The sequence below is a fragment of the Trachurus trachurus genome, assembly GCF_905171665.1.
Source record: "Trachurus trachurus genome assembly, chromosome: 1".
Taxonomy (NCBI): Eukaryota; Metazoa; Chordata; class Actinopteri; order Carangiformes; family Carangidae; genus Trachurus; species Trachurus trachurus.
Window position 1 is genome coordinate 19,382,375 of NC_139891.1, and position 15,078 is coordinate 19,397,452.

The 15,078-nt window shown below is 39.8% G+C and overlaps 1 protein-coding gene across 1 annotated transcript in view; it reads right to left on the reverse strand.

The window, feature by feature from the left end:
• rnf24 (ring finger protein 24) overlaps positions 1 to 11,066 on the reverse strand; it is a 35,997-nt gene extending 24,931 nt beyond the window's left edge. Inside the window, exon 1 of the mRNA XM_083997757.1 lies at positions 10,480 to 11,066. The gene's annotated coding sequence lies outside the window, so the exon portion shown is untranslated. The remainder of the gene's footprint in view (positions 1 to 10,479) is intronic.
• Between the last annotated feature and the right edge of the window lie 4,012 nt (positions 11,067 to 15,078).

Sequence of the window (15,078 nt, forward strand, 5' to 3'; positions counted from 1 at the left end):
TACGAATTAACTGTCCTACTGTCCAAAGTTCACACATGAATCCTTCTTAACAATCCTAGGGACACCCGTGTGATCGATGTGGATCATTCAGATGAAGGAAGGCTAAATAACAGATATGCTTCTCTATTTAAATACAGTTTAACATCATCACACACTCAGAACAATCATACAAATGAACTGACAACTCCCTAAAACAATTTGAATACAATCATAACATTATCACCCTTCTGAATTGAGGGTTTCTGAATTAAACTTAATTTAACTCTATTTAATTTATAACCTACCAACTGACTGTATAGTTGTAATTACAGTGGTATGCACCTGCTGCAAAGTGGCTGACTGGAATTATGCTGCTCCCACCTGGGGACAGTCAGTGTGTAAGCATTGAAATACCAATAGATATAGACCTACATGAACCAATGGTGCTGGTGGGGGGTACAATTTGTTTCACAGAGCAATAGGAGAAATTAAAAATTGAGCTTCATACAAAAAATATTGGTGTGACAAATTAAAAAGATCGGGAAAGAAATAAAGGCCTTCCTCAAATAAAGGCGCGTTACCTTCAGCAGTTGAAGTAAATAGAGCCGCCAGTCACTAACTGATAAAATATAGTAAGGACAGTTGAAAACTGTTATGGACCAGCAGTAAACAGTGACACCCCCTAATGACGTTAAACAAACAGTTTGGGGCAAAGCATTCAGAAAGTGAAACTGCCAATGTTGTATCTTCATCAGGCACTCAACTCTGTCACTTAGTTGGGTTCAGAAAACAGTTGTACTGCAAAGTAGTGTCACTGGTCTGGGCATTTGTCAATCAATTTCTGTTATCACCAATTCAATAAAAGAAATAACCATCACAGTAATCAATCAAATACTGCTTACAGGTTAGACTGTTGGACAGATTAAAAAGTCTTCCTCTCCTTCACTGTCCCCGTCACCCCTAGAGTATCAAGATTCGCTGACCTACAGGATCTTGGGTATATCAAGTAATCTAGAAATCCAATTCCTTTGCAGTAAACAACCCACATACCACAAAAAACATTTTTGGGGTGTCACATTTCAAGCACAGGAGCCTGCTACTAAGCAAAACCAAACGAATAGCTAAATTGCTACAGCAAGAGGATTACAAAAAGCCTGTAACAGGACATCAAAAATGCAGTCAATTCTTGTAGATAACTGTTATGTAATGATCACGGACGCACAGGAAGATGGCAAATATACTGAATGACTTTGGAGAAACATAACAAATCCAGATGCAAACATACGGGACATAAGGGCTCACTGTGTAGTATGATGAGTATACAAACTGAATCATATGATATAGTCTTTGCATTTACCAGTAAAAATACTGATTAAAAGAACAATGTTATTCCTTCAAGGAGAGCTTGTCAAAGTAGCAGTGTGGATGCCAATGCCCACTGCAGATCCTCTGGCGGCCAGTAATGACACAGCAGCTCATCAATACAGCTGATTCTGGGGTTTTACTTGAATTTGTCCATCATCAGTTTTATGAATTTCCTAGTAAAAAAAAGTCAAGGTTACGTATATCATCTAAAAATCTGAGGCTATTGTGAACACATCTCACATAGCAGATAATCCAGCACTCAGAGTCGATGTGATGTCTTCTGGTTAGAAAGGGCAGATGTGACTTGCATCTGCGCTTCCCATCGCTCCCTGTTTTGCCACCACATCTCATTGAGACATTTTCACATGGCCTCACCCACTTACATAACCAGCAACAAGACACATACGGTAGTACATCACGTTCATGGGAAGTGAGTGAGTGGGCAAATCACTCTTCATACTCGCTGTGCACTGTTTCCTGTGCTATAATAGAACAGAAAAAAAACTGTATTATTAATTTTCAACTGCTGCGAAATGATAGCAGAGAGGGCAAAAGAGAAAAGAGGAGGAAGTTGCGCAACCCACGAGACACATAATAAGTTAATATTTTAGCCTTTAATTGTCAGTTTGACCAAACTGTAGACGAAAATAAAAATAAACACATGCCAAAGGCAGTGTGTCCAACTACAAACCCGTCCTTCGCATGAGACATGAGGATATTATAAAGGAAAAGCTTTAGGTCTATGCTTTTTAAAAAGGTCTGAGTCGATTTCTAGTGGTATCATCAAAACAGACAAAAGCTTCAAAAGAAAAACCTTCAAAGTAATCATTATATAAGTTTTCATATTACCATCTTTCCATACTAGAGCTGTTTTTTATAAGTTAAGGGGAGATATCTCATGACATATTTTGTGGCAGACAAATTAATCTGACAGATTTAGCTTGCACTGACTGACACAGAAAATGTACAAATCACCAGGGAACAACACAGAAAAGGAAGCATTTCCACTGTGCATCACTGTACATTGAATGTATGCTGCTATACGTACATGTGAACGAGTAACACAACACCTACAGATATTTACACAGAGAGATTATTGTGTAATTGGTAAGAAAAACTATTCAGTCAGTGCGCCAAGGCCTATAATATACATTTAAGTCATCCCCAATATTTACTATCCACTTTGGGTGCGTTGAACCTAACATTCCCCCTATAATTGGACAGGTGTGCGGGTGAAGACTAATGGTCGACAAAGTTAAAAGGAGTAAACTCTGGCACATTGTCTTCACCAGCGATCGGGTATTGATTCATTAAGAAAACAATGCTTCAGTCCTCAAACCTTCATCAAGTCAAAATTCATCAAGATGACCTGATGAAGGTCTGAGGACCAAAATGTTGTTTCCTAAATATATCAATAGCTGATCGCAAGTGAAAACAGTGTGGGACTTTACTCTGATAATTTCTTTGTCAGCAAATTTATGAGCCGAAAATGCCGGGAAAAAAAAACATCATGGCCTCCAAAATAAATCTGCTGCAAAATGCTGTGTTATAAGTTTAGGTTTTGAATTGTTGTTAAGACAAGACAATACATCATTAAGTTGCATTTTTCTTCCATTTTATTTCTCAATTGTTTGAGGAAATAATCTGCAGATTAATCAGTATAATGAAAAAAACAGGCCGACCAATTACAAACAAAACCTTTAACCTTCTCAAGTCACATGGACCAAACCATGACTGGTTAACTCGCAACAATTTCACCAGGCTAGAGGAAAATTCAGATTCATTCCAAAGCACTGAGCATCGATGACAAGTTTGATATTTTCAAGAGACAACTCTTTACTTTCAAACATCCAACCAAAGAAGCCTAAGTTTCTCCTTGCTCAGCCATCACATAACTAATTAATCAAATGGAGTGATGACTGTGGAGCTTAATCAAACATAACGAACATGCTGCTCTTCCTCTCATCCTCCTACACCGCACTCATAATCAATAATGGACAAAGGATGGTGAAGGTTTTTCTTATCTAAGGGGAAGTAGCCAAATGCTTAAACCTAAGTAGGTTGATTTTAAATATCATAGTCCCTTAAAAACAACCTGTTAGTTCTGTTATGGATTTTCTTGTGAACAAGCTCACAACATCACAGATGCTGTCCGAATGAGAAGTGGAAATTTCCACTATAGCAGCCACGGCTGGCCATGAGATTTGCACATCTGAAACTTAATATGCCAAAGGGCAGCAACAAACACCAGGGCCTCAGGCAGAGCAAGAGGCTCTTCAAAATGCATCGGCTGTGTTAAGTAAAATGCCCACATTTGTATAATACTGAACCTGCACAGCAGATTTTCATGCAATGTAGCTTGTGGTGAAGTGGCCACTCGCATATCTGATCTATCCATCTAAACATAGTCGCTGCCAGTTATGTTTTATGACATGAAATCCTCTTTTTAGCCGGAGAGGACGAAAACAGATCAGTCACAAAGCATACAAAGTGCAGGCTTAGGATTCAGGGGTGTAGAGAGATTTGAGAAAGTCCTTCCTCGGCTAAAACCATTAGACAGTGCACAGGCTTGGATTATGTTGCTTACTGACAAAAATGAAGATTATGAAATTGATAATCACGCACCCCATCATCATACTGTATGAAAGAATCCCACAGTTCCTCCACTTCAAGCCCTAAAATATGCATGACAAAAAAGTTGTTTTCTAAAGTTGAGCCAAGTTCTACAGTAAGTAGGTCGCTGTAACTATAACTCCAGTTATGGAGATGTGGGAGGCACTAGACTTGAGTAGAGCTGACAAGGTCAACCTAATGTCGGCGGCTGATTGAATTCCAATTACTGGATTTACATCTGACTCCATGTGCTGTCCAAAATATGCATCAAGTCATGACAAATAAATGGTGCATTTTATCATGATTTACACAAAAGGTGTAATTTATAAAACACTTCTTTTCCAAGGAAAATCAACAAAGCTCAGTGCTGTCCTATGGTTTCTTTACTGAAAACATTGGTCTGTTGTTGTAATGTTTATAATATCAGTTGTCATACGCTCTGACTTTACTGCATGCAGTCACAAGTCATTAGGCTGAGATTGAGTCACACGCTCTGTGTGTCAGACTAAAACACTGACCTAACTGCTTTGTAAAAAGCATATTAGTTCTAGACATCCTCTTTACGTTATCTATGCCAAGCTAACTGACTAGTAGGTAACACTTAAAGCAGAAGTAAGTGATATATTTGTGTTAATATAAGTCTTAAATAGTTATATCTTCCGACAGCAATCACTTACATAGAGTGTTTGGACTGAAACACGGGTCTCTCAGTCCCTCTGCTCTGCTCTGAGCCGAGGAGAAAACATTTATCGTATCCTACAGTTTTTATCCAATGAGGAGAGAGAACGGCATGAAGGGCTGTGTGTGCAGCCAAGGAACGCCGTGAATGTGGTGACGTAGGGACGAGGACTGTTATGGTGCGTTCAAGGAAACTCCTAACTCGTGTTTTTCCGACCTGTGAAGTCGTACCAGTTCTATCTGGTACGAGTGGGTTGCCTGGAACGCTACAAAATCGTAAGTTGTGACTTGAAGCTGTAATTTACTGTTTCAAAAGCCTGCCTGGAACGCAGCATTAGCCAAAACGACCGGACCGCTTACTTCTGCTTTAAAGGTAAGGTTGAAGATCCTGAAAGACGGTTCTCGCAGGCCACATTTTGAAAATACAGGAGTCAAAAGTCCAAGCCCCTTTCCTCAGACTTCTCAGGAACACGCAACGCTTGTTCAGTGTTGGGTTCACATCAAGGTGAAGCTGTGAAGGTGTCGCCCTCGTGGCGCGCAACCCAATGTAATCCCAATGAGATTGACATGGCTTTCCGCAATACTGTCACGTGTCACTGCGCAGCATCGCTAACTGTCCGCCAGCTTTTTCTCGTGGCTCATTCATGTGAAAGAAAACACCTGACATCATAATAAACCATCCAACATCCATCTTAGAGGTAGATTACCACCCACCAGACTGAGGTGTGGTACATTGGGTTACTGTTGTTGTCTTTTCTGCGGTCGTAACTCGTTAAAGACTCTGATCGCGCACGCTGTTAGTGCGGTAGAGATTGGATACTGTTTTTACAGGATTGTCCGTCCCACAGGTGACTGACTTCTTTCCATTTTTGTGAAAAAGCATTTAATTAATTGGTTGCAATCAGAGTGTGAAAACTTTGTAAAAAAAAAAAATTATGTAAAAATGCTCCAGAATAGGATCTCCACTCCAAACCTACCTTTAAGACATGTTGTATCTGTTTCATAAAAGGGTTTAACATTCAATAATAAAATGAAATGAGTGACTGAATGTTTCTGCAAAATTTTCTAATTAACCTCAAATAAATACATATATTCAAATTATAATTATGTTAACCTTTAAAGGCAAAACTACTCTTTACTTGCAAGGCTGTTAGAAGACAAAAGATTTGTGTGATGAAATAAGTAACCAAACAGCTATATCCCTGATGTAATACATACACAACCTTCTGTATTGTTTTTTTGTGGCAAGTAAGTAACATTAATAAGAAAATCAGTAAACAGCTCACTAAAAGAAACAAAAAATGATGAATACTGTGCCAGTGGCATCACATTTTGAATAGAAGGTAATCAACTATAATTACATTTAAAAGAAATGTAATTAAATTATTTAAAACATTACGATTGACTGGGTGAGAAATGTCATCTACATGAAACCAAAATGAAAAAGTCTAATGTGACCTTTTCTGTGTGGGCTCTCTGTCCCTCCCCTTGAAGCCCATCTTTCCTCAGTGGACTCTGACAGAAACACAAGCTGACACAAACAAGAGGAACTGACACACACAGCTGTCTCATAGCACTCTTGTCTCCTGTATCCAGTGCCACATTTTTCTCGTGTTTTTTTTTTCTTTCTTTCTTTCAGTGCTTCATGTCACCTCCTTAGCTTGTCCACCTGATGAGACTTAACTTTCTTTTCACCCCAAGTTTCTTTTGCTTTTAGTTTTGGTTTTAGCCATGCACATCCACACAGTCACACACACACACACACACACACACACATTTCAAACAAGAGTGTTGTTATTTATTTATTTATTTTAAAGAAGAAGAAAAAAGAAAAGAAGAATATCCAAACAGTATTGCTTAACAAGATGATACTCAAATTGTAATGAGCCTACCCTATGTAATGTCTTTTCACTGCTATGTTGTACTACAGAGAAACTGGACCCTTGGTCTACAAAGTACAGGGTCACTGTCACTAAAAATAAAACCTGTAGTCATGTGAGGGGGTGAGTAAGTCAAGCTGAAACATGAAAACACCCTGAACCTAATTCAAGTCATATCAGTTCTTTATAGGTTATCAGCAATTGACCTGTAGGAAATAGACTCTTACCCAAACAAAGCAAAACATACCAAGGTGTCAAGTTCACACACTTTGACTACAACATCTAAATATTACAAAGTCTTGGGACTGACAGCGACTATACACAAACACAGCAAACCTATTTTCAGCTTCACTTATGCAATACTGTAATGTCTCCATCAGAAAAAAATGACTGTTTGAGATGGCAATGTGCCTGGTGCTTGAGGCCAAGAGAAACAATCTAATGATTAGTGGATCAAACTTAAGAGAGTAACAGTAAAAGTACACGCTATCAGAAGTTAGACACTAAGCACACGATAGCATGGAAGAGGACCACTTATTGATTAGCAGTCATTGCACATGTACACAATCCTTGCACATGTACATGCTTGCATTTAACGACTGAAAGAGTTCCCAGACATTGTAAGCCTTTGCAATGGACCTGCTGAGAATCAATAGGATTGGACATACTAGAGTATTCAGCCTTTTTTTCCTGAACTACATGCAGTTATGCTGCTCAGATCTCAGCACAGAGCAAATATTCAATCACGTAGCCAGATTTTGTAGCAGTAACAACACAAGCTGTATGGGATGAAGTAGTAACTATATTCCTCTGATTTACACAATGGAGGTCCTCCAAAAAAAAATATATCATGTGCATCTTCATTATATCACACCAACACTCAAAACAGTATACTTTAATATTATCTTATTCATTATGTTTATACTACCTAAATCCAAACTGCAATCTGCTTAATAACAAGACAGCAGAATTTCAAATGAACATCTGCTGTGAAGATTCAATAAAATATCTGAATCAAATCTGCCAAATCTTGTCTCTTTGTTATAATTGCATGAAGCATGTAGGCCTAATAACAAACCAAAAGGTGCTGTCACAACGTTGTGTAAATGGACCAAAACACCCCAAGGTTTCTGTCCTGCTCTTTTCCAATTCTGCATCCAAGACTTTGATTCTATGTGAGAGCTGCGTACCTGAGGAGTCTGGGGGCGAGATAAGGAGCGCTCTTGGATCACCCACATCTTGAGTTGCAAACTGTCACTTGCATTTTCAGAATAGAAACATGCTTTTGGATCAGCTCCACATGTTTAAGGGGGACACCAAAATGTCTTATGTAATGTGATATATTTGACTAACCTTTGCTCTCAATGTGAAAGACCAACACCCTCAACTAAGCTCACCTCATGAGAATTCAGTAACGCACATTTCCTGTAAAGTAGAAAATTACAACTGGTATTAACACGGGGACAGGGTGAGATTACATTCTCTTAACTGACTTAATTGACTGGTGGGTGTTAACAAGCTGCTCACAAGCAAGATTATCTGTATAAATAATGCCTTCACTCACAGGAGAGTGCTTTTGTATTTGGTAATGTTGGATGTCAAGAAACACAGCAGACCCTCGGACCCTTTCCAGAAGCTTTCTAAACATCACAACCACCACTTACAATGATTTAGAGGAACAGAAAAGTCAGAGGGAAGAGCAGCACCTTACTGCTACACAAACACTGTGGTCTGTTTGCTGCCTAAATCGACAGGTTTTGACTGACTGAAGGCGGGGCTGGTATACTCCATTAGAAATTCCTGACAGATGGCCGGATGGCTCCAGAAATGCGCAACACCAACACGTTTCTAAAGTCAGATTGAGGGGGCTGTGTCCGACCAACTTGGTAATTTCAGTGACAATTTCAAACACTGACACCCACTTCAGGCTGGGATCGGCCAGCTGAATACATGCCGGGTTTGAATTTCTCTCCCTGGTTCTCTTTTCTCATTCGTTTTTTTCATGTTGTTGTTGTTTATGTTCTACTTGCTTAAAGAAATGGCCAGACAAAATTCAGAGACTGCTTATTACCTTAGTTCAATTAGCTGTGTTTATTACTGGCTTTAGGATGAATTTCTGTCAAACACATTGCACCATTTAAACAAAGTTAATCATTCATGCTTTCAGAGAAAGACGTACAGAGTGGCATTCTGTCCTGTTATCTTCTGTTTTCATGCTTTGCTCATCATCAAAATCAGGAAACTCAGAGCTACATTTTCCTCAGTTTTGTACAGGAGTCATATGTATGGGCATAATGGTACAGTATATCCCTCTTAACGGTGTGTGCACTAGAGTCCACTGTCCCCCGCACACTGCATGGGGCTTTTTTTCATTCATATAACCTCCTTTCAAGATATATGTACCATGTAGATTCCTCTATCCACTGGCCTACGAATGAACAGAACAAAGTTAAAATAGAAAAACTAACCTAACATATTCTTCCATGGACACCTGGGTGATTACAGTGATTTGGAGACTTTGTACTAACTAAACCACGTGACAGCTAATTTCCCAATAAGTGGAAGTGCATTACTCATATACAGTACTACTTGTATCCTGAGGTAGATTTCATTACGCAACTCCGGAAGTTCACTAACACTACTAATCAATTGAACTCTCAATTCGGGGAATGTGTACATATTGCTCTCACAGGTCAAAGCACAGGCAGTTCCAACAAATTTGAACCTTTTGTGCAGTCCACTGTGTCCATCACATCGTTCAGTGTGCATGACTCTCACCAGTCACACGCTCCACAATCAACACAACCATAAATATGCAGGTCTGTTTAACATAGGATTCCCTAAGACTCCTCAACCGCAGGCGAGGGTTGAAAACATGTTATATAATAGTGTGATTTAATGAATTCTATCTATGCCACTGAAACTTATGATGTGGAGGAGGACAGTGGCTCTTCTTGACAGCTGCTACCACACTCACAGTACAACAAAATATGAACATGATCATGGTTCAGAACAATAGCTACTAACTTACATGCATCCCAGAGACCAAAACACACATTTTCAATACATGTGTTTTCTCTCACAAAAGAAAGTGATGAATGCACATTCAACCTACACATTCTTATACCTGCACTGCTGCCAACTATGCCCACCGAGGATTAGCATGTTATACTATAGTAGCTGTGGCATGTTAAAGCCCAAACAATGCTGTCAGTGTTGACGGAAACATAGAGAAAAGCCCTACTGTTTCAGTACCATGCGGTTTCCACGAGGGCCATCCCCGTCTGTGTAATTGCGAGGCGAGCTGCAGGCTTTGAATCACAGCGGGTTGCAACTTTTCTGTGCATGTCACCACTGTAAAAGCACCGATATGACTGCGATGAGCAGAGAAAGGTGCGATTGTTACACCGTGACAGGAGGACATCACTGAGTCAGCCGATTTCTGCCAGGTTATATTAGGCGCAGTGAAAGCTGACTTTTAATAACTCCACACAGGGTTATCTATTCTACACAATGGAAAGCTAGCATCTCTCTCTTTATGCGGCGGCTCAAGCGTTAAATAGTGGATTATTATTACAGGTCTGGGGAGACAATTGGGCGTCGCCGGGGCTCGGTAGGTAGCTAGAAGCGTTGACGACGGCTAACCTTAGCAACGAATGACATAGCGTTACTCAATTATATCACAAGCAGGAGCGATGAACACACACACACAACTAAGTTAAATGTCATGCATGTTAAAATAGCGTTAAGTAAACACTCACACACCCCTCTGAAAAAAGTCACAGGCAGCACATAATGACTCCACGAGTGAGTAAATCATATGTCTTTCTGCCTGCCCGCTCCTGACAGCGTCAACGTTTATGTTGCCACGTTCGGTACAGTCAATATTATGTCAATGGACAGTTCGAGGCTAACGGTTAAGAACAGAGACAGTTTGAAGCTAACGGTTGGAACGTTCACTCACCAGCGATTCCCTCAGCCCCAGTGGTAGTAGCTGCGCTCTCCTGCGGTGTTATTTCTTCACACACTCGGGGTGTTGTGGAAAGGTTCTTCGTAGGAGAGAGAAGTCGACCCAAACTGAAAGCGAAGAGGACTACCCTGACAACAAACAAACAAAAAACCCGCCTTATCTTAGCGTAATGACCAAACCAAACCCCTGCGGCAAGGCGACCTCATCACACAGACCCAATCTGCAAAATGTTGATGGTCGTGACGGTGGTTGGTCTGAGAGGGAAGCAGGAGGCAGAAAACGACGAGATAAATTGAGAGTAAGGTAAGACAGAGGGCGAGCAGTGGCGAGTGAGTGTATGTCGTTGGCAGGGAGGCAGGGGATCCCAAGAGGGGCTTTCTCGTCGTGATTTCTCTCGCCCCCCCTCCTCTTCAGAAGAAGAAGAAAAAGATATGCCCCGTTGTTGGCAATCTGCACGTCCGCAAGGCTCACGACCACCAGTAGCTAGATCCCACCTCCTCACAGGGAAGCTGAGCGTAGACAGGCCGAGGCGGGTAATGCTGCTGGAGGTTATGAGGACAGCATGTACAAGGGGAGTGATGCTGGGGAGAGAGAGGGAAAGAGAAAGAGAGAGGGAGGAGGGTGGTGCTGCTGCTGTTGCACATGGTCACGTCGCTGATGGCAAACGATCCTTCAAAATAATGGTTCCACTCAGAACCAATAGTGATTCTTTAACTGTGATGTCATAGCACACTCACAAGGAGTAAATGTAATGAATAGACTATATAAAAATAATAATAAACACAATTAAGCACCAACAATATTACTCAATATGAAATAACGATAACAAAAATCCATACAAGGGTAACACAATAACAGCATAAATAATACAGTTTGCATAGAATTGACAAAAACAGATTAAAGAGATACATAAGTTTCATGGAAATGCATACTGACATTATGTAGGTCTAGGTTTGATGTTATCATCAATGATTTTCAGTCAATAAAACTTGTTAGACATTGTTTATGTTGATATTATGTCAAGTAATAGAAATTCAACACCGAAACAAAAGACTCTTAAATATCTTCTTTACTTTCTCTTATCATGTTGTCCCAAAATCTCACTAGTCTTGTGAACACCATACATTGAGGCTGAGGCTATGGATTACCACTTTCCTTTATTAGGTAGTGGTCAAGGTACAATTTGACAGTTTACCTTACATTTAATGGATTTCAGCTTCTTGGAAAGCCAGAAACCAATGACCTTATGTCATTATTTAACTAAAGTTATAGTAGATCCTAGACCAGAAATCCTAAACCAGTAATCATATTGAAACACTTATAACTGGATTATCAAATTTGAATGATAGATACCACGCAAAGAGGTTTTTCATTACCCAACAATCCAAAGTAGTCCGTAAAGAGAATGATAATTAGTCATTCATTAATCCACAAGTTACAAGGACATGTAGCCCAAGTGTTGCCATACAAGACAACTGTGAATGATTAATGCAGTGGTCCATCATTCATTCATCAGCTCAGATATTTTTATATGCTGCATTTTATTTGAACTCGATTTATTGTCAAGAAAGTGAAAGTATAGAATACAGTTGTTTAAGTGTTGTGTGTGGTAATTTTAATCATAAATTTAAAAAGAGAAAAATAATATTTTTATCAGTAATTTTTTTTAAATCAATTACTAGACATTTCAGGCGACCCCACGTGGGGTCGCGACCCCAAGGTTGAAAAACACTGGATTAATGGCTCAAACATCACTGAATAATGTGAGTTTAAAGCGCTTAATGTTACTTCAAACACTGAAAGAAAAAATGTTTTTACCAGGAGGAACCAACCACCACTGATTCTAAACTGAACCTTTATTTCTGAGGGTAGCTGTGTTTATTCAGGTCTGCCTGCTGTAGTGTACTGGTCTGAATGATGATGATGTGGTGATGATGTGATGACGATTGTGAGTCTTGTCTCATCAATCCGGGAAAGAGACTCATGCATGACAGTAATATCTCCCACCTGCTTCATCAGATGTCTAAACATGGAGTTATCAGTGGTTTTGTCTTTAACACAAATGGCATGTGAGATGTTTTTTTCTTTGGGTGTGGAATAGAGATAAGCCAGTACTCCAAAAATAAACAATATTTACCGAAATCTAAAATCGATATCTAAATGGAACTTCTGAGATAATTGTAGGCAATTCAGACCCCAGCTTGTCTCAGTGTATTTAATGTCCGTTCAGGTGTCAGGTAATATTTTCTAGGTGTATTTGAAAAAGTATTTCACTATTAGAGTATTACACTACATTTATTTCCTCTGGTAGATGATACTGTCACGTAGCCTATTTGAATATTTAGAGAAAAATTCAATGTTTTCCACAGCTCATTGTCAAATAACTTTAATATGTTTTCACGTGTGTTTCCACTATATTGTGAACATTTCTGACATAAGCTCAGCTACAAAAAACACAATCAGCTCTCAATACCATTGTCCTTGAGGTGTACAGCATGGCAAAGATGCAACATTTAGCTCCTACGTACTAATAGATTGTAGCTACTTACTGAGTTCATATTAGATATAGAACTAAAATGTAACACGATTAGCACAAATAGACAGGAAGCTTAGCTGGAAAGTAACCTCTGATTTTTCAAAAGCACTCAGCTTGATTCCCACACAGTTCTCTGGATGTCATTCCTCTACAATTATGCTCTGGGTGTAGGTATAACAGGAAATCCAAAAGAAACTCCTGAGGAATATATACTTAACTAATGAGGAACTTTATTTATTTATTTCAATTTTACAGTATGATTCAAAGGAAACAGATACCACTCATTACGTCAAGTGTAGCATGAACATTTAAATATAACATTCATTTCGTCAGCCACAGAGCCAATGGTGTTAAGAAGACTATCGGCGTCCTACATTTATAATATCAAACTGTTTCTCACAGTACCTGACCGTTAAATGTGTGGGAGGTTTGTGTGACACATTTGCTAAAAGCACTGCCAACTCCCCACACACACATACACACACGTTCCTGCACTTCCTCCTAAGAAATATGAATACCGTATCCAGGAAGCCACGCTTTGGCCACCCAGCCCGGCACTTCATTTCCTTTGAAACTAGTGCAAGAACACGACCATTCCCCAATGCACATCACTATGAGCGCATGTCAATGAGGTGCAAATGACAGGGGTGCATTGTGAGATGGGCTCAGAGTCCGAGTGCCATGTGACACTCCTGAATGGGCTGCCGGGAGGGAAGGATGGCAGCATCCACAAAGGTCCATTGAAGGATTGCAAACTAGGTACAAGACTGGCACTGGTCCTCCTTCCCTTCCATAGGACGGCAGGAGGAGACTGCTGCTTGGTACTGACTGAATGGAGGGATTATTTCCGAAGAATTGGAGAGGAGGTTTATTATCACCATGTTACACTTCCTTCAGTCTGTTGATGGCCATTATGTCCACTACTGCACATAACTACTGTCTTATGTGATTAACATACTGAGGCACATACACTGTGCCTTGTGCATACAGTCTAGAATAGGCTGTTGTCTTATCACATACTGAAATGGCACAAAATTGCCAAGCCTCAAAGTAATAACTGTTTTGTATCAGGCAGGAGCTTCGATTTAATTCAGTGACAAAAAAAATGATAAGAAGAGATAAAACTGGTGATGATGACAACAATGTATACAATGTTCTCTACTAACTGTACTAACTATACTGGCAAAAGGACAACTGTCTCATGAAAACAAATAATCAAAAGTTTTCGTTCTCTGGAATCAAACATACTGTGTCTGACGAAGCCTTATATGAAAGGTCCTGTTTTTAATATTTCTTTAGAGAATAATATTATGTCCAATCACTTGTTTAAGTCCAAATGAGAGCAGGATATGACTCCTCGAATGCTGCCAAACCTCAGACCTGTTAGGTTGGCTATAAAGCTGAAAAAATCACTATTACCCATGATTAGAATTAACACTAATTACTATCCAAAAGACTGAGATCATTCTCCAATTCATTTGAACCACACTGTGCATAGTACACTGTCTGTTGCGGCTTCCAACACAAACCTTTTAGCCGCTGAGAGTATGAGGTTGGGTCCTCAGGTTCACAGATTTGTGACGCGCTATAGTAGGTTATGATGACAGATACGCTGAGATCTAAATATGCTTTTGGTGCATTTATTGTAAGCAAACAGCACAGAGCTATCACAGGGCAGCAAAGATGGATGAATGGAAAAATGAGACCAGTGGATTAAACAGATAAAAAAGGTGATGATGAATGAATGAATGAGTGGCAGTCAACAAAAAGTATGGCTACTCCCAACCCTCCCGACTCTCTCTCATCTGTGTCACCGGTGAGTGCACACACACTTCCGCACACACACACACACCTACTCCCACGTGAACCTCCCCCGATGCAACACACACACACACTCAAGCACACCGTACTCCTCATCTTCAACCTGTATGTCTCTTACACTGTCTGTGTTGGAACAGGTGAAAAGTGTAAAATACACACTACTGAGGAATAGTGAATCAATTTTAAGTTTTTGTTTTTCTGGACATAGTTTTCCATGTGTTGTCCAGTACTGTTTG